General features: G+C 39.5%; 1 long non-coding RNA gene across 3 annotated transcripts in view; it reads left to right on the forward strand.

Annotated features, from left to right (window-relative positions):
* The window catches only part of LOC146441492 (uncharacterized), an 85,540-nt gene that overhangs the window by 55,010 nt on the left and 4,586 nt on the right, over positions 1 to 25,944 (forward strand). The window contains exons 1-3 of one of the 3 annotated variants that reach the window (XR_014849930.1): positions 14,153 to 14,259; positions 21,021 to 21,211; positions 22,083 to 22,203. This is a non-coding gene — a long non-coding RNA (uncharacterized LOC146441492). Of the gene's footprint in view, positions 1 to 14,152; positions 14,260 to 21,020; positions 21,212 to 22,082; positions 22,204 to 25,944 lie in introns of those variants that run through there. The other 2 variants (XR_014849931.1, XR_014849932.1) reach the window with 2 other exon arrangements.

Consider the following 25,944-nt stretch of genomic DNA (forward strand, 5'->3'; position numbering starts at 1 on the left):
CATGTGACCACACGGCTGAGAAGGCCAATGACATCCTGGCCTGTGTCAGCAGCAGTGTGGCCAGCAGGACTAGGGCAGTGATTGTCCTCCTATACTCTGCACTGGTGAGGCTGCACCTCAAATCCTGTGTTCAGTTTTGAGCCCCTCACTACAAGAAGGACGTTGAGGTGCTGGAGTGTGTCCAGAGAAGGGCAGCAGAGCTGGGAAGGGTCTGGAGCACAAGTCTGATGAGGAGTGGCTGAGGGAGCTGGGGCTGTTTAGACTGGAGAAAAGGAGGCTCAGGGGGTACCTTACCACTCTCTACAACTGCCTGAAAGGAGGCTGTAGCCAGGTGGGGGTCAGTCTCTTCTCCCAGGTAACAAGTGGCACAGAGGAAATGGCCTCAAGTTGTGCAAGGGAATGTTTAGATTAGATATTAGGAAAAAATTCATCATGGAAATGGTGGTCAAGCGTAGGATAACCAGGGAAATGGTGGAGTCACAGTCCCTGGAGGTATGTAAAGAATGTATAGATCTAGCACTTGGGGACATGGTTTAATGGTGGACTTGGCAGTGCTGGGTTAATGGTTGGACTCAATGACCTTAGAGAGATTTTCCAGCCTTAATGATTTTATGATTCTATACTCTTATTGCTGTGTTAACACTAGTAAACAGTACTCTAGGCATTGCTGTGGACTATCACTCTTCTAGCTTTTTATTTGATGCTCAACTTTTAAAAAAATGTATTTTATCAGCTTTCTGGAAACCCTCTATTCCTAACAGTATGCTGCAATATTCCTGCTAGGTCAAGAAGAGAACATTGCACTTATAGGAAAAACTGAACACTTAAAAGTGTCTTGGGGGATAGCAATGAGAATAAGCACAAGTCTACAACACATGACCTTCAAAGAAAGACCAAGTGAATTGGTATTGCTGAGAGCAAGAAACAGAAGACTGAAGAGAGTTGAATTAACAGTCTTCAAGAGCATAAAAGGCTGGTTCAGAAAGAAAAAGGATGATCCGTTCTCTGTCCATGGTGATTAAGTAAAGAAATACTGAGCTAAAGCTGCACCAAGAAGATTTGCTCTAAGTCCTAATGTGAACTTGGCATACATAAGAAATCAATTATCACCTGCTCTGTACTGGCTCAGCCATTCTAGCCAGGTTTTTTAGGGTCTGCAGGCTGGTTCTGTGAAAACACATTACTATAGCAGTTATTTTATATTATTTCAATTTTGAAAATTCTTTGACCTTTTAACCAAATTATGTCCCTGTTTTATTAGGTGTGCTATAAACACAAAAATGGTCCCTGCCCTGAAGTAACAGCTCAGAAAATTAAAAAACACTATTGTTGATTTTTTGCTTTGTGGTAGGACTTTAAAAATACCAGCCATAGCTTAAGTGCAAGACAGAGTAAGCGCACCTGACCACCACAGCTGTCCAAGGGTATTACAGCTAAAAGGCTTTCTGCTTTCTAATGGTATAGAAAAAGATCTCTTCAGGTTCTCAAGCAGCCATTGCTCATGATGTGGGGCAGTGTAGTTGCAATAGCTGGTGATCTTATTTTAGGCTTTGTTTTACATGAAGTGTTTAATAAAGTCATCTTTTACTTTGGAGGGCCCTGTGAAAAATAGATTGGTTACAACATAATCCATGCAACAAGAATAAGTCTCCACTCTGTTGCCACTCAGAATGAAAAAGATGTGAAATTTAAAACTACACAAACCCACTCATAACTTAAGTAGCTTCTTCAGATGCTTCTCACCATTTCTTGACATCTGTTTAGTTATATTTCAGCAAAGTGTTGAAGACCCACAGTGAAAATTATTCATCTTTGTTTAAAGGGAGATAATTTCATCAGGATAAGTCTTTTGTTTTTGTAAATAAGGAATTTTACTATATAGATGAGTGAACAGGGTTACCAAGTGCTTTGGCTAAGAAATTGAGTGAAGGGTAGCATTAAGTCATCATTGTCATCATGCTTTGCACTTATACAGCATCTCTCATTTATGTCTTGTAATGCTGAAAAAATGTTCTAGAAGTCCTGCAAGAATAGAGACATCAAATATATTCTTACACTTGAAGAGATCTTGCAAACACAGAACAGAAGGAAGTTCTTACTCGTGTTCTGATCGGCGGGGAACACAAGATCCAGTAAGAATTTTTTTGCTTGTATTGTTAAACTTCCATTGTTCTGATTTTTTCTTTCAGAATGATGGCTGCTGTTCTACTAATTTATAAAACTCTGTCTGAAACATATAACATTCTTAATAGTCAACTTGGTGGAGAAGATTTGTAATTTCCTATTTAAGTGTAGAGAAATAAATTAACTTATTTCCAAAGTCAAGTGTATTTACCATGAGGAGAAGAGCTACCTCCATAAAGTTTGGTATTAGAAAAGACAAAAACATCTTTGAACTATGGAATAAAATTTCTTCCCCATTGCAGGCTCTTATTATCTAATACACTCTCAAATGATTCCTGCTCCAGGACAATCTGTGTCTCGAAAATAAGTTTTAAGGATCCCTTTGCGAAATATGGATGCATTTAAATTCTACAGACCTTGAAAATCATGGGTTATACTTACAAGACATTCGTTGTATGCAAAAGATTGAGTGAGGAAACCACAGGCCTTCTGCTTTATTTATTCTGAGAAAGCAACTCATTTCTGCTGTAAATCTGTTTTTGTGTGATGGATGTTTAAATTGACTAGTGCTCAAAGAGAAATACATGTCATTTACTCCCAATATTAACTCAGTTTGACTTTAGAATGAAGTGAATTCTTGATTTTTTTAGATGGTTAATGGCAACAAACAAGTGCTTAATGAGCAAAAGAATGAAAAAAAAATCTGTGTTTCTAGATTTCAAGTTTGAGCTTGTTTGACTACAGTTGGTAAGGAAGAGCTGACTCAACTGTGAAGATTTTTAGTTCATCTTTGCACTTAGAAGGTGTCCATATTGATACTGAACATTTTGTCATGGGCCTTCACACTAGGATAGAAACTGCATTTATTCCATTTGCAGATAACACAGCACTAAGAGAGACCACAAATAACCAAGAGGGAAGATGAGACTTTGGAAAGGTCGTGACAAAACACTGTGTGACATGAAAGTGTGGGATGTGTTTGAGTAAGGATGAGTAAAGCTTCTACTCTTACACAGGAAGAATCAGCTGCACAAGCACAGGATAGATCTGAACATTAGTAACAGCTCTGAAGAAAAGGACCTGGCAGATGTAGTAGATCACATGCTGAAGATGAGGCAACAGTTGCAAAAAAAGGAAGATGCTCTAATACAGTGTTCAAGGAGCCTGCCTTGGAAGACACATCAGCTGTTCTTTCTGATCTACTCAACCTTCAGGGCCTGTGAGGTGAAATAGGAGGTCTACTGTGGCTGATTTTGGTTCTTTTCTGTGATTCAGGATGTCGCTGTCCCTGAATGGTTCTTATGGGTTCTTCATTACAGTGGTAGATGTATGTTATGGCCAACATTTTCAAATGTAGGTATTTAATCGGAGGCATGTATGTAACAATCAGCCTTCTTATCAGCCATGTGCATGGTTTAATTCTCTAAAGTTCTGAAGATGCACGGCTTGTTTTTAAGTTTTGCACATTCTATAGGTAGAGAGGAACATAAATACCAAAATGACTTCATACTTCAGTTTCCTGTCTGACTGCACCAGATGCTCCAATACAGATTCCTGAGACCCTAAATTAAGCAGTGATAGGATAATCTACTACTAATACCTAGGATCTAAGATTGGCTTAAACTGTGAAACATGCAGTTTAGTGTTTCTTCTAGCTTGGATATTAATAGCAATCATTTAAATTCCAGAGGGTATTGTTATCCTTTTAAATGTTCAGTCACTTCTTGTGTCATTTTCTGAACTGTGGCCAGTTTCCACAGTTCAATTGCATGTGGTGTGAAAAATAATTCAGTATTATCTTTTTAGTAGGGTCCAGAAAAACTTCTGGACACTTCGGCTGCAGTTGTTAACATTGACAGTCTTAACAAAACAGTCCAGCTGTCATGAAAGTCTCTCAGGTGCAGACTGAATTTTCTGGGAACAAGCAGCCCCACCTCATAGCAGCCAGTAAGCCAGAGGCTAACATGGTTATCTAAATTAACATTGAATGAAAACCTAGATATTTTAATTCCCAGGTGTATTTCATAATTGCTTGCAGTCCATTTAAAAAACAACAGCAGATGTTCCACAGTACATTGCATATTCATTATGGTAGAGATGGCTTCTACATCACGGCATTTGAGGAACTGGGTTGGAGTATGTGAAATGAAGTCTTGGGTCTTTGCTGCAAGCCACATGCTAAAAATTAATTTTCTGTTTGCTAGGTGAGCACCTGAGCATTCAAGATCTTAGCATTTCTAGATGTCTTACTCGGTTAAGTGTTGCCCTCTTTTTCCTGTCGGAGGAATTATGAAACACGAAATCATGCGAAACATTTTTTTTTTGCCTTTTGCAGCAAAAAAATTGTTTTTAAAATCAAGAAATGCAATTGTTTTCCCTGTCAGTGGTACAGATACCAATCCAGATAATGCCACACACTCTGTTTAATGTTAAGTTTCTGTACTGTTGTTCATTCCCTGTTCCTATTTGTCTTTTTTTGCCTTTTCTTTTTCTCTTCTCTAGCCTTTCCTTGTATGAAGATGGGAAGCCACCATCTTCCATGCAACCTGCCAGCAAGTCCTATTCTCAAAGGCTTGAGTTGACCTGTAAGAGTCAGTAGGGTAAGCAGTTCACCTCCCCCCCCACCCTCTCATATATATTAGTCTGCACTTAGCAGAACTGGAGTTCATTTCCCACCTTGCCATCTACCAGAAGGCCCAGGGCTGGAGTATTTTTCCCTTTTGTTTCCATCCTATGTTGGTACAAGGATGCCACTACCAGCAGCTATTGAAGACATGTTGTGGCTTCCCCCCCCACCCTCAACTCCCTTCTCACATAAGCACATAAGCAGGTTTTAAGAGATAAATGTCATTCGTTTGTTCTCTTGAGATGCTGTGGAAAGCACTCCTGTGATCTGTTGAGCAGCTGAGATATAAAGGTGCAGTACAGCTGGAGGGAAGTGGTGTGAGTGTTCTCATCACCTGACCTGCATTTTATGATTCTCAACACCCAACATATGCCTAACACACTGAGCTCTGCTGACAGGCTGTCTCCCTTTCAAATGGAAAAATATGACCCCACTCATGAGCACTGCTCTCTGAAATTCCAACCTCAGAGCGATGAAACCTCTTTTGTTCTCTTCTAGGCCTTTTCTCAAAGGGATATTAAAACCTCTCCACTAAAACTGTTTTGGAAAGGTTAGTTCTGCTTTCAGAATGCCCTACCTTTTCTCCTGTGCCTGACTACTTTCCTTAACATGTCAGACAGGTTGGGAAAAGCCACTTGTGCAGTCAGAATAGGGGTAAGTCTCAACAAAATGGTTTGGTCTGGCTCAAGCTTACGACAGATGCTGTAGCAACACTCATAAATCTGATGTTATTGGCTGTCCTTTGCTAGAATTATGTGGTTCATACCATCATCCCTGGTCGCTGGAGAGTTCAGAAGAATGCTTTATCATTTTGTAAAACATTAGCATAAGCCTATTAAAATGCGAAAGCATCACATTAATATGGGGTAAATCACCTAGTCTGGAGCCTTCAAGGCAGGCTGTGAATTATTCAATACCATGATAGATTTAGCCAGCGCAACACAGCAAGCCTCTGATTAGCCCCAGGATAGATTTTGAGAGGTCATTAAGATCAATATATTCCTTTAAATATACCTTCTGTGTGTGAGTGTATGTGAAAGTGAAAAAACAAGAAAAAAGAAGAGGAAAACTGAAGTCTTAGGAAAGACAATCAAAGATACCTCAGTCTTACAGGTTGTAATAACACATGGCTGATACTAGATCCAGCTGAAATAGCCTGGAGGCAAAACCACCTCTTTTAACCTCCTGCTTACAGCAACTATTAAGAGAATGGAGTTTCCAGTAAGAAACATGGGCATGAACCCCTGATAGCTGAGTGTCAGAGACTGTTTTTCAAATACCGGTAAATAAACAAACCTGATTTCAGTGGAGCTGCTTCAAACAAAATGGAAAGCAAGCACAGCTTCAGCAATATCCAACCATGCACATAAATCTCATGTACATAAATCTGTTCAGTATTTGTAGAGGAAAAAACCCATACAAACAACATAAACCTACATCGGGCATTTGTATGCTCATTTATTTGCTTTTTTCTTCTTTAATCGCAGATCATGTCAGGTGCTGTCTTTCAGTCTCTAATTAGAAATATCACCAACTAGGGTAAGCATTTACCCCTGTTAATCTGATCAGGAGGTGCATTATGAATAATTTTGTCTGTTTATTGCCTGTCTTGCTTGTTTCTGACACAGAAAGGAGTGCTGTACCCACAAATGTGTTTGATCAGGTATAGGACCTTCTTGCTGCTGCATGTGTAATAAATTTCTGCTGTTACTGTTTCTCTGGGAGCTGGTAAATGAGTAGCATATGTAATTTCTTCATTAGCATACCTGTTTTCTCCCAACTGTGCTTTGAAGTAGATTGGGGCAGGCTTTCCATCCAGCAAATGCTATTCCTAGACTGGATCCACCACAGTGGTAAGTCCCAAACTTATGAAACTTAGGTAACCTATATTTGTTTATATATGTTTTGACCTCTGTCCAGCATCAAAGAGGAAAGTGTTTAGAGTTCAAGAGCATGTTCCTAGCATTTGTGCACTGGAGGTTTTATCACATGCAGGTCCACTGCAGAGTGCTTAAATTTCCTTTAGGATGGTATTAATGCACTGCTCAGTTCACTGCATGGAGGTGAGATCCTTGCCACAGCTCCTTTCCTCCCCTCCTGCGTGTAAAAGTGTAGTATATTGGTAAGTCATATATTGATTTTTAAGTTGCCAGTGCACTGAATGCATGTAATACTTTTACACAGATTTCCTGAGGCAGCTTTAATGTCCAGGTATAGTGAAAAGTCAAGATGAATAGAGTAGATATGTTAAAGAAAGCCTCTTCTTTGGCTCTGACTCATATCTCTGTCACTTCTTTCGAAAAGAATTAGAGAAGACAATGGACCTGCTAAGCTACGAGGCAAATTTTAATACTTAACATTTTGAAATGCATTTCTCATAAACACCTATTTTCTTATGTTTCATTATTCTCACTCTGCTCACTTTCAGAGCTCTATGGAAAAGCACATTTCTCAACAGAGCTCCTCCTCCAAAGCACTTATGTCTTTTTTTGTGTTGCTGCTCCAAATTTTCTAGTAGCCACAAAGTTCTCTGTGATGCCTTTCTGTCTTTACCTTCACAAGACACTGTTTGCATCTGTTACAGTGTCATAAAACCTGCAAGAAGGCAGCCCTGAAAGATTTTTAGATAGTTTCTAACTGTGCTCCTGAGACATTGGAGCAACATGAGTGGGTTTTTATGGTGTAAATTACAGAAGTGACATGAAAACAGATGAGTTTATTAAAACAGAGTAAATCACTGATGACATTTAAGTCTTAATTAAGTCAAGCTACCCAGCTTAATGATTTTGTTCCCAAGGAGGTAACTATTTGGGAATTCATAATGTTTAACACAGATCTTCTGAAAAAGGGTATTGTACCTAGGGGTGCCATTATCAGGGTCTATAATAGCAAATGCTTTCACTTAAAATGCTGTGCCAAGTAAAATCTCAGTGAAATTTATACCAGCCATTTGATAATCCTATCCCAAAATGCAGGCATGGTTGAATAAACAGTAGGGAGTGAGAGCAGGGTAAAGAATGTTCAAAATGGGAATAAGGTGGTTAAAGCAAAAAAAGTAGTTGTCATCCTCAGCACTGAGCATGTTCTATGTTCAAAAAATACAGAAGTGAATCATTTATTTTGGCCTCAGTACCAAAAGTACCCCAAATTAAGGGGAAAGCTGCTAAATGCTGACCTTCACAGTGATGTACTCCACACTTTCAAGTTCCAGTTAAATGCTCACCAGTGCTCACCAGACTTTTCTTAGTTCTCTACTGGGCTACTACATTTCTGTCTCTATGTAGCCAAGACACACTTGTAATTAATTTTGATTTGCAGTCTTTGCCTGCAACTTAGTAGTTTAAGGATATTTTGCTGTGTAAACTAGATACTGCTCCTCTGACGTAACTGCTGTTGTACAGACAACCTTCCCAGAAATTAAGCCTTAGACTCCTTCCTTCAGCACTAAGATGACTGGCTGCTTGCTGTTCAAGCACTTGAATAGAAAATGCTGTTTATTTCTTCAGCAGAGTGTGTTTAAATAGCCCTGTTATCACTGATGGCATGCAAAGCTCCAAGGGGCCAGTACAATCCTGTATGCCATATCTGCACCTTCTGAGACTTCCAGAAGTCACATCTTCATGTACATATTGAAAGGAGAGATTGCATACAGAGCTTTTTTTTCCCCCCGTTATTCTGCGGTCAGGACAAAGTCGCTACATAATAACAACAAAGTTCTTGACCCAGGTCCTCTGGGGTAATTCTTTATTTTGGGGGTTTGTTTTCCAATTTTTTGGGTGGGTTTTGCTGATGACACTAAATGTAGCAGAAAGCAGGACTATAGATCTTGGCACTTTAAATGGTTTTTTATGACTGCACAGAGCAAGAACTGTATCCGTAAATGTCTCTCATCAAAGGGTACCCTTGGCAAGTCTTTGGCTTACTGAAATTCTTCATTGAGTCCTCTTGGCAAACATATAGCAAGGTGGTATGAGGGCTCTAAAATGCTCTCTGGCAATGCTCTCTTCTAACCACAGACTTCTGTGTAGGGTGATTGGGCATTTTTATGTTCTTCAGTTCAAATACTTAAAATCTGTCATAAGGACTGCAGAGAGTTACTATTCAGAGTTACAATTACGTGGACAAAACACATACACATTTCTGCATACCATTTTATTGTCAAGGTTATCTTCTTTCCCATTCTGATTTAAACAGCATCACTGGCTCGATTTACTCCTTATTAGTACAACTATGTTGCAAGAGGCAATAGGCACCAGACTCCAAAACATCAAGTAATGTACTCAGAACTTTATAAATGTTAGGTTTTATTAGGCAATAGTGACCTATGTACAAAACCAAACCAAAACAAAAAAACCCCACCAAATCAAAATCTGAGAAACAGACAAAACAATCCCACATGCAGATAAATAAATAATTACTAACCCCAGATTCATTTCACTGCATCTGCAGTATGTGAATAAAGCTATCACATTTCTTGCTTCGTGGAGAGTTCTCATCTGTTGTGTCCTTGCTTCACAGTAAAGTTGCACTGGATCTGCCTAAGCATATATGCAATATTAAACACCACATGCAATGGATTCGTGCACAGCAAATGTTATGTAAACTGTTGAGACAATTTTAAGTCCTAATTTATGTCACTGCACAAATCTTCTGCCTTTGTTTCGCCAGCTAACTTTACCCCTCACACAGTTGGTTTATTGTTTCAGCGGGAACTTAGGAACTACAGTTCTTTTCTAAAATCAGCAGGGCATTCTTAAATGGACCTCACTCAGAAGAATGGACATTTATTTAATTGCAGTGTGCATAATTTACATATTATATTGCCTTTAAATGCAGCTCCACTGCTAGATTTTGTCCCACACAGAGAAACATAACATGAAGGGTAATCTCTTGGCTTGATAGTCCAAGAGAGAGGTATAGCCATGAGTGGTTAATATAGAAATAGCCAAACTTGTTTACACAGAGAGCTGTTTTGGCCGACTGCCAGGAATCCAAGCACTACACTTGATTTATATAGATATTTGCACAGCCTTGCAATCTAGAATAAATTCTGCTGATATTACCAACTTTATTGTGAGTGGAAATAAAAGTATGAATACCAGTGCAATAAAAAGCTGCATTGTTTGTTTTCCTTTCCTTGTAGATACAGCAGCTGTTTGTTGTTCCATTTTGAGTGCTTAGTTTCACATTTCCCTTAACATTTAGCAAGCTGGGTGCCTTGGACACTACTTGTGTGTGTGGCTTTGAAGGGCATATAAGATACTGTGATCTGGCTTCTTCCTTTCTTTTTCATGCAAGTTCTGTCAAAGTGTTCTCATTATCTAAAAAAACAATTTTAAGAAAGAAATTGCAGCACTCTTCAGGATTCATCATGCTGCAGGGGTTAGACTGGTTGTCATGTTCAGAAAATAATATGATAATACAGGATGTCTCCAGTCTAACTTCCTGCTCAAAGCAGGGCCAGCTGACGGATCAGGACAGATTACTCAGGGATTTAACCAGCTGACTGAAATGGATCTTTTCCTTTCTTTCTTTATATTATGAAGGGCATTTTTGAGTTATAGTGCTCTGATGTAACTTTGCTGTAGTTTCGGTACATGTTTAGTACTCAGGTTAGTACAGCTGTGCACTAATGAATCCTGCCAGACCTACATCTGTAACCAGCTGTACACAAGACTCTCCTCTATTTGGATGCCTTACTGACCACCCTAGTCCCAGGACACAGATGCTGCCAATAGTCATCCTGGGTGGATTCCAGGAGGGCAGAAACTGGAGGCTTGGAGGAAGTATATGACATTTTTCTGACTTTGAAAATGGCTGTATGATTGTCCCCTAGACAGAAAATTCTCTGACTCTATCATTTTTCAAAGATGCCATCCTTCGCTATTTCTTACAGTACCCTCTGTGGATAAGAAAAAGCTCTGAGTAACCCCTGAACTCAAGGGCAATAGAGAGTCCTCTTACAAATTTTTGGCATTATCTGTGGAATACGGTGGGCCTCTTAAACATAAGCAAAGACTTTTAGAACTGTCTGCACTCACCAGCAGATTTCCCTGACTTTCCAAAAGCTTATGCACGTTTACCTACAAGAAATTATATGTGGCATTTTAATTCTCTTTAACTGCAAAAAGCAGAAATATGTTACTACGGAGTGTCACTGGAAAACTGGTTTGCCCTGCATGACAAAGATATAATGGATGTGTCAGCTTTCATATCAAATCAAAAGGAATTTATTTTTACTTCTAAGAGAGCAGGGGAAAAAAGTGATGCTGTTTGAAGTTATACTTGGAGCAACTTATGTGAATTGCATAAATATGACCCCATTCTTGCCCTTAATGCCCACCCATTTACTTGATCTTACCTCTGATATATTTCCTTTAAACTTTCCTTAGCAGCCTTCAGGTCAAAAGTGCAGATGCAGAGGGTCCTCCATGATTAAAACATATATAATTGTCTTGTACAGTCCAATGTCTGTTGTTAGGCATTCGGGGAAATCACTCATTTTTGTTAAGAGTATACAGGAAACTGCATGTTCCTCAGTAAAGGTTATACACCTGTATTTGCTGTCTCCTATTTCTCCTCTTTCAAGAAGAAAGAACAATAAGTTATGCTCAAAACTGACTTAAGTTTGTGGTATAAAATGAGAATGTTATCTGTGGAAAGAAGAAGGGGAAATTGTGTGGCAAAATAAAAAGATCCAACTCTTAATCTTGAAATGCATATTAATTTTTTCAAGCCACTTACCAGTATTGTTTTTCTTCTCTAACTGCTATGAGGAAAAGTAGTACTTACTCTTTTCTGATAATCAGAGAAACAGGTAATTCTGCCCAGGGACAAAAAGGGTGTATTTCTTTTGTGTTTTGAAGGCAAGTGCCTGCTCACTTTGCTCACACTGCAACAACCTCACAGTTGTATAGATTTAGTAGTGGGGCACTGAACTCAGGGTATGTCCTGCTGAGAAACTAATGGCTTCTACTTGACTTGGAGCAAGAAGAGTGAGCTCCTACTTGCTTGCAGAATGCCATGTAGAAATTAGCATTCAGATGAAAATTGTGGGGTTTATTATGGTTCTCAGACTGCTTGTAGGGTTGACCTGAAGTGTATCTGCTGATGTGAAACAATGTATCTGCAAAACTTCTCCCTATGAACTTATTAAGCACACTAAAAATTTGACAACAAAGGAAGTAGAAGAACACTTGCTGGTATGCTTAACACAACCTTCCTCTTTTGTGAAAGCAAATCCCAGTGTCCTGTCTCAGTTCATTCTCTGTCAAAATTAACCTTGGAGTTGCTGAACTGAGAGAATTCTATAAAGGACTAGGATAAATGCTGATAAAACTGGCAGTTTTGGAAATAAAAAGGAGCAATTGGCCATTATTTTGGGGAGTAAAGTATAAATCCTCTCTTTACTCTCCACAGTGATTGTCTCTTTAAAACTGAGTCACTTGACTACATGTAAGTACTGCATGTGGTCTATTTCTAGAATAATAGACATCAGATATTCATCTCATTCTTAGGATCTTATATACAGATTAATCTCTCTTTTAACAAATGCTTTCTAAATAGTATGAAATGCCCCTAGGGGAAGAGGGGACAGAAGGAAAATCTTTCCAAAAAGATGAGAGGAAGATATTTCATGCTTAATTACATTTATGTGATATTTCTCTAGGTCAACCACATGATCTGGGGAGAGAAGGAACTGAAAATTACTATGTAGAGGGACATTCCTTTTTAATTTACATATTCCTTAAAATTTCTCACTGGAGATACATATCCTGTACAGCAAATCTGAACCTACTGATTCTTGCTTTTACAGACTCCTTAGAAGTAATCCATGTATCCTCAGGGGTCCAGAAACCATAGGGTGAAGTATCTGAGACTACAATTACCAGATCCCTTAGTTGTTGATTTTAGCCAATGTGGCATCTGCTAAGTACTGCCCTGTAGATTACTTCAAAGAAGCCTTTCACATCATCAAATATGGAGTAAATCTAGCAAATGCATGATCTTGTCTTTGGATTGCATCTAATACTGATGCTTATTTCCTTTGAGCAAGTGCTGACTCTTGCAGTCAAAGTCTGCAAAATAGAAAGGAAGATATGAACCATGCAGCCTCTCAGCTATGATAACAGGAAACAATATATTTAGTCTTATCTTATTTTTGTCTTATCTCTACAGCTTTGTAGGCTGCCTTATTTTTGACTACTTTCCCCTTTTTCTGTTTTAAATTCATCCACATGGCATCTTCTCCTTTACCAAGAAGCCAGAGCATGTTTGAACGTCAGAGATGTCATCCTTTGCCAAGAAACTGATCTGAATATAGGAGCCTAATTGTGTCTTAGCTGACTGTTCATCAGCAAATTTTTCAGTGGTCACCAGCCATTGCTCTTTGAGTGCTCCTTGTGTCTTCCCTTTTTCTTGTCCACTCAGGTGCACCCCATAAATTATGGACATGTCTATTGTCCCTGCAGGTCCTGATCTCCTTATCATCTGCTCCTTCTTTTGCTTTCACAAGTGCTCAAGTCAATTATTTAGGTTCCACTTTGTAATTCTCTCCTTTGTACTTGAGTGATGTACGCACAACCACAGGTCAAATCTTGCTTCTGCTTCTTCCACCACGGAATGCCTTGAAAGGGCATTCAGGGGCCAGAGGGACTGTCTGTACTGAATTATTTCCAAGAGACTTCTCAAATCTTTCTCATGCAGAAGTCCCACTGCTCCCATCAAGTCCCTCTTTAATTTCTTTCCCTAAGCTGCCTGGTTGTCATTCTTCCTTGAAATGTTACTTACTTCAAGAACAAGATGGAAAGGCTCTGTCACAAGATTTTCCCATCAACTTACCGTATTTTCTCCTAATAGCTTTTGTTCCTGGTCTTTTGCTTGTCTTTTCCCTTCCCCAGTGATGTGTGACAGCATGACTGAACTACTTTCTTCTCTTCCTTCATCCATCTGGTGGCTCCTTCTATTCATTTCCTAAATGCATTTTAATGTTCTGTGTTCTTAAGCATTTGTAAGTAATAATCCTACTGTGTTTCATCTTGAGTGTCATTCACTTGATGATAAACCCCCAACCTTTTCTCACCTTTTGCATACCCTTATTTTTCCCTACTAGCAGTAGGGAACTGAACTAGTGTTCAGAAATGCAACTCCTACAACCACCTTCTGCCTGACAATCAAATCATGTTTTACTTCATTGAAACTTCTGGCTTTCCCTTCCAAGATGAAATGTTTCATCCCAACACCTCACCAAGCCAAATCTCTGCCTTTGGTTCCCTTTGTGTAGTCATCAGTGCCAACCCCAGTGCTCTGTTTGATTTTCCTTCTCTCTTGCTGGCTGCTGGTATCTCCCAGCATGTGGGTATCTGTTTTTTCTCATTCAAATTCTTCCTGAAAGCACATTTCATCAGAGTCATTGTCACTAGCCTGTCCTCACCATTCTGGTATTATTTACAGGCCCTTTAATGATAGGAGAAAAAGTAGAAAGCAAAACCAAAACCAACAGGAACGTGGTAAGTTGTTGCTTTTTCTGCATTTTCAAAAGAATCTTTTGACATCTGTTGTTCTTCAGGATAAAGCAGGACAGTGTTTGTCTTGTAGAGCACCACAAACACTCCCAGTGCCTAACAAATGTTGTTAATAACTGTAACTGGTCCTTTCTTCTCAGCAGTCACTTGGAATTGTCTGTGTACAGGGGTTGTATAAGCAGGCTGTCTCAAGGGGCCTGCTGCCAGTATCTCCATCTCCCTTGTGAGCAGCAGAGCATGACTATGTATTAATAATGAGCTCTGAGATGCTTGAGATTTTCATCTCCTTGCTAACGAGAAAAAGCCCAAGTAAATGTATGCAAGAGATCCTTGTCTGAAGTGAAGACAAGATGACATTTTCATGAGGTTCTAAAGTTCTCTTTAGACTCTTTGTATTGTATAAGAAGCTGCTATGACAATACACAGTCAATGTGGATGAGAAACAAAGGGGTCACTTACGTGGGACATGAATACTATTTTCTGAGGTAGTCATACTGTCGGTAGGAACCACAGTTACTCAATTGCTGGCTGAAGAAGTGGGATTCTGCTACCAACTTCAGCAGAAGGGGAATTTGGTCTGCACTTCCCATTTCAAAAGCTGGTCAAGAAACATATTAAGACCTTTGAAAAATGTGGCTCCACTGCTGAACCAAATAGATTGCAGAGAGGGGCCAAAGAGCTGTAAGAGAGACCAGATTGTTCAATTGTTTTTCTCTCTCAGCATAAACTGGGAATTTGATTAATGGCTTATCTGAAGACAAAGTCCTTGTTTTGCATCTGAATTCCATGGCAGAAAAATATTTCCGCACACATCAACTCAATGTGGATTTTTAGATGGCTTATAAATATCTCCCCGCATCGGACTGCAGTATGGAAGAGCAGCAGCTCCCAGGTGCAGTTCAGAACAATGGTGTAATAGCAATGTAACAACTTATTAAAGTGGAATATGGACACAATAGGATCAAATTAACTTCCAGCAAGGAGGGAATATTTACAAAGGGTCTCTGAAAGTCCACTTGAGCTACACTAAGATCTTTGTTCTTTAGTAAGAATGCTGTTATAAGACATAACTCCCTTTATCTCAAACAACAAATTCTCTCTTTGGTTGGTGTTTTTTTCTTGTTGGGGTTTTTTTGGTTTTTTGGGGTTTTTTTTTAGAAGAGAGGAGAATGAGTGATAGGAGTGGTTGGTTTAATTAGCTTTTTCCCCTGAGGACTGTTACCAGCTATTCACATGCTTGAGCTTATAAAGAAAGGCCATTTTTCCACAGTCCGCATTCTCTTTTCCCAAAGATTTAAAACAGACCAGTGCCAGAAACATTAGAAGGCTTCTTTCTGTGAAACTGCACTTTTTGTTTAACAAAAAAGAATTCTGAACAGATTAGGAGTACATTTACTGGGGTTTTAAAAGCAGAGAATATCTAGTCTGAAAGTGACCCCACCACATTTCTGTTGTGGCCACTTGTAGCAATGGAAAATACTCAGTTTTAGTGGCACTTCTTTACCCATTCCATACAAATCTGAACAGTGATACACAGTGTGGGGAAACTCTTAGCATTCAGCTTGTTGACGCTGTGTGCAGTTCATGTTGGCACGGTTCCCAGCAGAGGTTTTGTATCTGAAGGTTATCACCACTAATTTTGATCATATGTAGAATATTTCATTTCAAAGTGAGGGACAAACCCAAATTTGTATGTAACTTCTAATGGTAAAGACAACTCCATTATCAAAAGGAGAAAATAATTTCTTTTTTTGCAGTCATTTTTTACTTTGTAAAGCAAGTGATACACTGCTACTTAGGTTTGCAAGTAAGTTTTCTTGTCTATCACACATGAAACCTCTTGAGACATTGAACATGTGCCTTTGCCAATAGGTATTAGCATGCTTTTCTTCCCTCTCTTAGGCAACTATTTCCATTAGATCTTAATACTTTAGGCAAGAGAGAGAAAGCAAGGGAGACAGAGAGAGAGAGCAAATTCCTCTTGAATAACACAGCTTGTTTACAAACCTTCCACAGCCTGAACTAAGCCAACGGGAGGTCTCTAAATTAGCTATTGGAAAAGCATTTCAGGAGGGTTTGTGTGCTGGAATGGAATTGATAATAAAAGTTGCTTGTCTGTACCCTGTGAGCTGATTAGCTCAGGAAGAGTACACACAGTGTTACAATTAGCATTCAAAGCCTATTCATCTGTACACTGGCACAGAGAACAGTCTCTGTGGGAGGCTTAACTGGGAGAATTATTCCTTCTTCTGTGCAGTTTATAGTTAGTTGAGCTTTAAAGGATCCAAAGCCTTTAAAGAGACTCGGTCTTCAGGAAATCATTGAAGATGCTAGAAGCTGAGGTGCTTAGGAATTGTCAGGTCTGAGAGGGACTGCTACATTGCTCTCTATCAAGCCTGGCATTCTGGACTACAAAAAAATTGTTTATCAGTCATACATCTAAAATAATGTCACTAGTCAGGATTCAGTAGCCAAGAAAATTGAATGTGTTATATGTAACAATTCTTGCTGCAATGTTGCAGTTGCTAATATAGACGTTAAAAAAAATGAGAAATTGAATACATTAGTGGTCCTATAGTAGTATTAATGTGCCTTTTTTTCCCAGGTCTAATAACAGGCATTTTTAGCCCTGCATTTGAGGAAGAAATTAAAATTTAAATAAAAGGGGCTGAAATACCATGAAGCACCACAAGTGTGTGATTTCCTAACATGGGGTGTTGCATTAACAATGTTCTTACATGCAGTTTTATGCAAACAAGGCCAAAGTCTGAACTTCCTTCTGACCCTGTCAGTACCAATGAAGGTTGACAGAAACTCAAAGGATACTTACACTCTTCCCACTCAACCAAATGCTACATTGGGAATCCCAGACTCCCTTATCCCTGAGTAATGTGCACAAAACAAGCTACTTTCAGACCTAATCTGCAGGCAGGCATGGGGAACTGCTTGTCCTGCGTGCAATGTTGCATTTTCATCTGTGTGTCCTAGGAGCCAAGGTTTTCAAGGACAGCATCTTCATGTGAGAATGGCTGTGGGCCATGTCAGTACTTGACAAGCTTGCCCTCAACAAAAGTTTCCCTCAAAACTACATAAATTCCCCAAGTCAATTTGGATTTTGTTTGTCTTTTGATTTCCAAAAGGTCTTGCTTCATGCCTATTTTGTTGCTGCTGAGGTTATTTGCTCTCCAGCTACTACTTTACTGTCACATTGCAGGAACCTGAGTGCTGTAAACACCTGTCCCAAGGGTTGAGAATCCATTCAGGTCATTCCAGACACCAGAGGCATGTAGCAGCTAGAAAGGTTTCTTAGGTGGCCAGCTTGTCTTTCTCCTCTTTGCAAGATTGCACCCTACCTGCATTTCTTCCCACTAATGCCTCACTGAGTACATCTTTGTGTATTAGCAGGATGGTACCCTCTCTGATAGTCTTTCAGACTCCAGCTGCTTTTAGCATTCAGAAATGTGCTCTGAGCTTAGTCTCAACTCCTTCCTCATTAGCCTGCTTCTGCATCTCAGCATCTGCTGAGATTGAGTAATTCCCTTCCTTCATTTATATTTATATTTTGAAGTTATTTATAGATTCAAGCTATGGTCCCACGAGTTTTCTTTTCTCTAGGTTATATTTATAGATCTTTGATAAGCATACCCTAGTATTTTGTTCTTGTCTTCCAATGCTTATGTGCTGATTGTTAGCAGTTGCTTTACTGCCTTCTTCCCTTATACACATGATTTTGCTCTTCACTATTCCAAAAGTGGTGATAATATGTCTCATTTTCACATAACCTTATTAATTGAACATGAGGCAGCTCCAGTAGATATAATATATAATCCATCAACAATCCAACCCAGAAAAATATTATTAAACAGTGGCTATTTTCTTACCTTTTAGAAGCTTGCTGCTGTTTACCCTGCTGCTTGGGACAGGGACTGTCTCTAGCTGTCTGTACAGCATTCAGAACAGTGGGTTTCCACTTGCTTCTGAATTCCTTTTGTTGTTCTGTAATGTGAGATAATTAGAAACAAAGGCAGCAATGACTGAAGAGTGAAGAATCAAGTGTAAAGCCAGAATCTCACCAGCTTTGCTTTTGTAAAAAACTTAATTTTCACACTGAACATTCCCAAACTGCTGTAACTGTAAGAGAGTTAGAATTGAAGGTGATAATGATATGGACTGGTGCAGATTTCCCTGAACCATATACAAGATCAGCAATCAAGGCTCATAAATTAAGTTCAATAGCTGTGAAAGTGCCTTGAATTATTTAGTTTACTTGTCCAGTGAGAACTAATATTATTAAACTGTTGCCAGCTGCTGTAAGAACAATTTTTCCGCAGCACATTTTTTCCTTGTGTACAGTTGGCATATTTTTAAACAAACACGGTCAGTCATCTTTCTGCCCTCTGACTCATTCTGAGTCCTTTTTATAAAATGTTCTTCCATTTCCCCCAAATAACTTTGCTCTAATTTTGCCTCCAAGTTTCACACAGAGGCTTGATTGTATCTTAATGAGTACTCTGACCTTAAAATATCTTAAGGATTTGTCTATGTGATAATGCAAATTAGATTCGAGAAAGAAGAATATTATTTTCCTCTTAGTTTACTGATTTTCAGCTTCTCAGAACAAGTGAAAACTTAACTTGTTCTGCAACAACTGGGGCTTTTGTTTACATCTGCCTGGGCCTTGCTCCTGTAAGAAGGCATTTTCTTAAACAAGTCATATCAAAAGGAATGTCCTTCTCTCTTTATCACTTGCTGGCTCCTGATACTTGTAGAAAGAGTTGATACTTACATGGACCTTACTGAATCAAGGAGGTGTGTGGCATACTAGAAGTATACTGTTTTCTTAAGCATGTTTTTCAAAGGTTACCCTAGCCCAGAGTAGCAAAGGTTAATACATGCTTGTTGGAAGGTTTGTTTGTTTTTCTTCTAACTCAAAAGATTTAACGTTTTAAGTGAGTAAAAAAATATATTCAGAATCAACAAGTCTCATGGATTTATCCAGAATATTTCAGGGAAAATAGTAAAAGTACTTGTCACGGGAGAGGGGAGGATGGCACAGCGATGGAATCAGTGTGCTCCTGAGCCTGCACATCCCAAGCAGTTTGCACTTTTTGTGCTGCCTTGTGTCTCTGAGTGAGGGCTTGGGTTAGGAAGCCATAAAAGTCCAATGGGGTGGGGTAACTGAAAGCTTGGAAAGTCAAAACCTGTAATTTCAGTGACTAGTACACCTGTATGATTAACTTACACTTTAACTTACACAGGAGCATTTCTCTGACAGACTCTTTACAAATTTTATATGTATATTTTATAGGAGGGTAAGCAGTTTCCCAGTATCATCATCTAAGGCTGCATTTTGAAAGAATCACCTCTTATGTGTGCAAGGACATAATGGCCATAGAGTACAATTTGCAAATAGGTCATTGCTGGCAAACCTGGAGAATGTCTGATGAATTTTAATGCAGTTAATCGGAGCAATAACCTAATGACCGTAAATAAGATCATTACTAGATGAGAAATGAGGGATTATTTGCCTAGTAGGCCATTTGCTTAAGAAAATACTTATTCAAGTTTGAAAATGTTTCCAAACTTCAGCAAAAATCTTGGAATAAAAGCCTCCAATCTTCCATCAATTTATCTTCACAAATCTAAGACGCTGCTATAAGGTTAAGGTGGGGAGATGCTGTTTGAGCTGCTCTGTACCATAATATCTCTGCTTACTTCTGTAGCTAAAAAAAACAAAGCCCCTTTGCCCCTATTATTTGTTGAGAAGTGGTAACCTAAATGTAGAACAAATGAAGTGTGCTATTACTAAGGGATTTCCAAAAGAGCATTATACTAGTGACTGTAAAAGCTGCATGTGGCAGACTGAAAAAACCACACAAATCCCCTTGTTCTATGCTGTAACAGCTTTGACAGGGCCCCCTCTTGGGATGGTTGCTCCTAAGATGCATTAATTCTAGCACTTAAGCTCCCATATTCAGTGGAATAGAGGCATGAACCGACCTTTCCAGAAGGAAAAGGTTAATGTTGAAAAACATTGATTTCAGCAATCCATCTTCTCAAGGTAACCCCTGAGTTTATGGTTTGCTTAACTGTACAGTGTTGCTGTTCCCTTGAAAAATAACTTTCTTTCTGAAGTGACCTATGTAGCCAAACCAGTGTTCCCACTCATAAACTGAATTTTAATTGCCTGGTATCTCTGTCATATGTCTTTGTCTCTTGAGAGCATGGACCAGATGTTTAGATGCATCTGCATCTTAGGTGCTGCTGAGGTGGCAGCCAGAGAGATATTCTATAAAATCTTTGCCATAATTCTTGCCCACAGTCATTCTGGGAGGGGCCTGACAACAGTGCAACTCCTCCAGAGATGCCTGTCATAAGTGGGATAATGGGATGTCCTTATCCACTTGGCATCAGTTGTTTAAGTTACTCTAATTACATAACAGCGATATTAATCAGACAACCATGTCACATCAAGAACTTTAATTGGGGGTTGAGTAGTAAACCTTGGCAAAGGAGAACTTGGGATCAGTATTAGGATCAATTCTTTACAGGGAACATATGGAGTAGAAAAGTTTCAGTGGAGAAACTGTGGAAACCTCATCACTTCAGTTACCTGAAATGACTAGACAGGGCTCTGGAGCAATGTAGAAATTTATTTTCCTTTGACAATTCAGAAACATCAGATGCATTATCTTACCTAACAGCTGGTGTCTCTGCTTGATATCTTCTGAATCTGTCTTTTCCAGGAAGCTTGACAGCCACCTATGAGGAAAGTCAACTGTGTGACACATGAAAGGGGCCCGTGGGCCTTGAAGCTATTAAGTGACAAGGAAATCCTTTATGTCTGCCAAAAGTCTTGGAAGTGCCCCTCATGGCTGCTCAGCTGTTCTGCATAAAGCAAGACCTGCATTTGCAGGTCCTCCTGCTCTGCCTGCAGGTAACCCAGCCTCCTCCTTTCCAAATGGGAGTGTAATGGACATATGTGGTATGGGTGTAGTACAGATCACTATACCAGCTCCACAAGTTCAACTGAAATGTGAATTCAAGGGTATTTCATCAAGTGCTTGGTGTGGTGCTCTGTGGCCAGAAAGATCATTGCGCCATTCATTGCTTTGCCTTGTCTCACTTTAAATGAATGGGACTAATGATGCTTCCAACTGCTCCCATCAGGAGATTATTTTACAGTTTAATGGAGTGCCAGGACATCCCTCCTGATACTGACTTATATTTGTCAGTGCTCAACTTCAACCAGTTAATTTTACTAAAAAAAAAAATCTTTTACAGTTTTGTGTTTTTACACGCTCTGAATATTTTTAGGTTGTCCTTATAGTCCCCAAGTAGCCATTACTGGGAAATATTTTGTTCTTCCTTCTTGGAAACTTCATGCTGCATTTAATTGTAAGCTTGTGATTACCATGAAGATAATAAAAAGTCATTTAAATTAGAACTGATTGGAAATTATAATCATGGGACAAGAAGCCAACAGGAACAGTAGCCCAAATCCAGTGAAGTTTTTAGGTCATTAGTTTTCAAAGAAATACTGCTGGCATTGGTGTGATGCTGGGACTCTATGAAGAAACTAAACCCCTACATTAGGTGACAGGATCCTAAATGTTTTGCTGTACCCAAGACTTTGTACTTCCATTTGTTGAAAGTATTTTTATTTTAGGAAAGTATGTCAGAGCAGGAAGCCCTGACCACAGCATACATGGGGACAGACATTTGCTGCCTTCACTCAGGGCTCTGGGGGATCACAACTACAAATCATGGGGTGTAGGCTAGTGCTATATCTATTTTCTCCTCTATAGGTCAATGACCTTATTTGGCAACAAACTGAGAAGACAGGAGGAAAAAGGGTGCCCTGATCTGGCCAGGCCTACAGGGGTCCAGGGAAGGAGGACTGTCACAGAAGATGGCTTTCAACAAAAAGTAACACTAATTAGCCTAATGTTTTTTTTCTTGCGTGTGTGTAGTAGCATTGCGATACTAGACATTTCTATGTCGCTACTTCTGTTAAAAGACTTTATTATATGCCTAGGAAATTGAGGAGGTAAAAAAACTCCTTTTGAAGCTGCTAAGAGGCAAAATGCCAGTTTGAACAGAAAACAAGTGGCAAACAAGAGGCCTACAGCTTACACGAAGTGCCAAGAAAGCATTTCAAAAGGAACAAAGTGGTGTGGCACCACACAATGGCAGGAGGGCTTGGTGTTGTGTAAGAGTTTTCCAAACGCTATGATAGTGTGAAGTACATCCTAGCACTGGTAGACATGTTATCCAAGCCAGACTGAGCCATTGGTCTAGAAGGCAAAAGGGGTTCTGAAATAACCAGAGCCTTCAAAGCAGTTTTAGGGAGGGGGTGTGTGCCTTAAAACTTACAGACTTTAAACCAGCCTTTAAAAAGCTGGAAAAACAGTATAGAGTTCACAGTTGTGTTGTTTGCAATGTTAATTCTCATATCCAACTGTCCAATGCTCCTATATTATCACTCCTGCAAAGGCAGGATCCATCATTCATTGTACTACATACAAAATTATCTATCTAAACAATATGGAGAAGACTGCCCTAAGTGACTGTTTCTGCATCTGCAGGAACAGTTTATATGGACATCTTATCAGTTTGGTTGGTTTTGCAGCAGAAACCACCCAAATGATTTTCTGAATGGTCAGATCTTCCACCCATGGTGCTAATCAACACAGCAATACACACAGATTTTGAGATGCATCCCATGGAAAATCTTCAGGACTGTTTGAAATTCCCATCTGTGGAACTCTTGTGTTGAGTCATCAAATGGTTGGTTGTGCTGCTGCCCAAATGTTCAGACAGTGACCTGGTCGACCTTCAGTCAACACAGTGTTAGTCAGCTGTCTTTCCATTCCAGAGACAGACTAGGGAGTTCCTGTCCCAGCCTGGCCTGACTAGCTGCTCTTCTCAGGAGCCAGAGAGCTGGGGGATGATACTGCCTGGCTGGTGGTGCTGGGACTGACCAGTTCGGCCATGCTGGAAGCTGTAAAGAGAGGCAGCATGGCCACTTAGCCCTGGGCCAAAAGAGGCCAGAGTGCTGCCCCATTCCTCCCATGGCAGAGAGGCTTTAGCCAGGGGGATCCAGGGACAACCAGGTTTCTTCTCACCAGTGCCCAGGCCAGCACAGTCATCACACACACATGGCTGCAGTGTTGCTCTAAGTGAAGCAATGTTGGTGCATGCCTTTGGAAGCATAGGACCAAGTGTCACGGCCTGGGAAAGCAAATAGGTTGGTGGTCAATCATCCAGGGCAGGCAGTGACACAAGGGAAGCTGTCAAGGACAAACTGACCCAAGTGCAGAGGTGCAGAGTGCCTGGCAGAGGTCCCTGAACTGACCCCAGCTGTGTGCCAAGAGACCTCGCTCCCAGAGCCACCCATGCAGTGAAGAGCTGCACACAATCCCAGGGGCATCCTCCAGTCCATGGAGGACCACGTGGTCAGTGTTGACAGAAGCATCCTTTCCCTCTCCCTCTTTGCAAGTTCTTCAGAAATCTGGGCAGATCAGAACTAAAACAGCCTTAGGGGGTCTTAATGTCTTTTGGGTACAATTACACTGTTTATTGGCATTATTTTTTTTACTCCTGGAGATCAACCATAGGGAAATTCCTCTGTTCAACTGACCTGTGTAATTCCTTGCAGGTCAAACTGAATTTTAAAAAATGGATGACATTTCAAAGATTGCTATTTAAAATAGATCTTTTTCTCCTGTCTATTTTTTTTAAAGATCCCCGCTTTCCAAAACTATTTTCCATTTGACATTTTCACGAAAATAAAATTTTCATGAGAAATGTTCATTTCAATGAGCTTGGTCAGATGACACAAGCTTTCCATCAAATGCAGTAATTTTAAGATGAGATGGAGAAATATGGAGAAAAACAACATGTAAAGATTTGAAACAATACATTGGAAAAGCACAAAATATTTTGTTCTCAAAACCAGCCAAATATTTTTAAAGAAATCTATACTTGGTTTGTTCCTTTTATTTTAATGAACATGTGACAAATATGTTTTTATCCTCTTTTTGGGTTGCCCGATAACCAGGATTGGCAGGGTACTGAAAAGGGTATGCCCCTGCTGCTTGCACTTCCTCCTGTATGGCTTTTCATGCCCCGAAGCACAGTAATTTAGATACCTGTTTTCCATTGTCACTGCTGCAATGCCTCTAAGCCCAACCATGGCTGAAAGTGCTTTAGTATCTTTCTCGTTGCTATTACAAATTCATGGAGATGCAAACTTACTAGAAGCTCATCAATGAAGGAAAGGATACCTGATTTTCCTGCAATTTGACTCTTTCCAGCAAGAGAGCATTTTTAATTAGAAAGCTCAAGAAAATGATGATGTGGCACTTCAGGACATGCAGAAAATAACAAACAATGCCTATTTTACGACCCTGCACAACCCAGGCATTGAGATCCAGGAAAATGGCATGCTGTGGCATTGGATGTTGTTGTTTGGTCCTCTTTGCTGTCTCTAGTTTAGCATTTTAATTTCTTACTGCTGTTATCAAGCTGATATCAGGAGTTCTCAACCCAAACCAGCATTTCTCACTACGTAAGCTGTATGAAAGGATTACTGTGCCAAGTGCTGGCAGTGTACCAAGGTTTTTTGCTATGTCAGGACATCAGCCCTCTCCGTCTTGAAAAGACCTAAAATTAAATCCCTTTCCTCATTATTAACTTAGTTCTGTGGGAGCTGGCAGCACAGACCAGAGTGATCTTTCTGTATTAAACCTTTCAACATTTTTGTGATCTTTTCATTGGGTGCTGCAAGGTGCATTTTGCTTTGCTCTGATTCTTGTGCTTAAAACCTATTTCTGTAATTGAGTGCATATGAAACATTTTTCCTTCCTTCAGTTTCCTTGGTCTGACAGTGAACAAGCAGATGCTTTGTGTCATCGGATAAACTTAAATAGTATTTTATTGTCAGAAGTTAAATGTGAATGACCGAAAACAAGTGTTTACTTTTTTGAGCAGAATTAAAAATAATAAAACAAATATGTATCCTGTGTAGTGCTTCTGCATTAATGGGATTTAACTCAAGTATGATCAGTTTCAGGTGGTCAAATGATAATGCAGAATGGAAATCCTGTATAATGGCACAAGTTACTTGGAACAATTTCTTTGCTGGGCCATTGCATATTTTTTCACTGGTCATTCTGATGGAAAACATGCTCTTTCTACTTATGTAAGTATCTTCCCAGCAGATACTTTCTTGCTTCAATGGCAATAAAGACTTCCTTCTATTCCAGCCTCCAGAACTCTTAAGGGTATTATTTTCCCACAAGATCAGTGAGTTAAATTGCCTGCCATGACACATCTGAAAATTATTCTGTTCCCAAAGAGCACAAGTGATGCACTTCACATAAAAGTAGCAATGCTTTAAGGGTACTTGAAGTTGCATCTTTTGGACCACTACTTATGGAAAAATTGTTCCAGGGATTTTTGCTGTTTAATTTTGAGTATTTTTTAGTTAGTTTTAATTTATTTTTGTCTTGTATCTTTGGATAAATTGTTGGCATTTCTCCAGGACTGACCAGTACTATACTGAAGACCATATGCAACCAGCCTTTTTATTAAAACTTAAAATGTGACCATCAGGAGCTCAGACACTGAAAAAGTGTCTTTCTCTCAGCCTTTCTAATTAATTAT

The sequence above is a fragment of the Lichenostomus cassidix genome, chromosome 2 (genome assembly GCF_008360975.1).
Source record: "Lichenostomus cassidix isolate B80296 chromosome 2, HeHo_3.0, whole genome shotgun sequence".
Lineage (NCBI taxonomy): Eukaryota > Metazoa > Chordata > Aves > Passeriformes > Meliphagidae > Lichenostomus > Lichenostomus cassidix.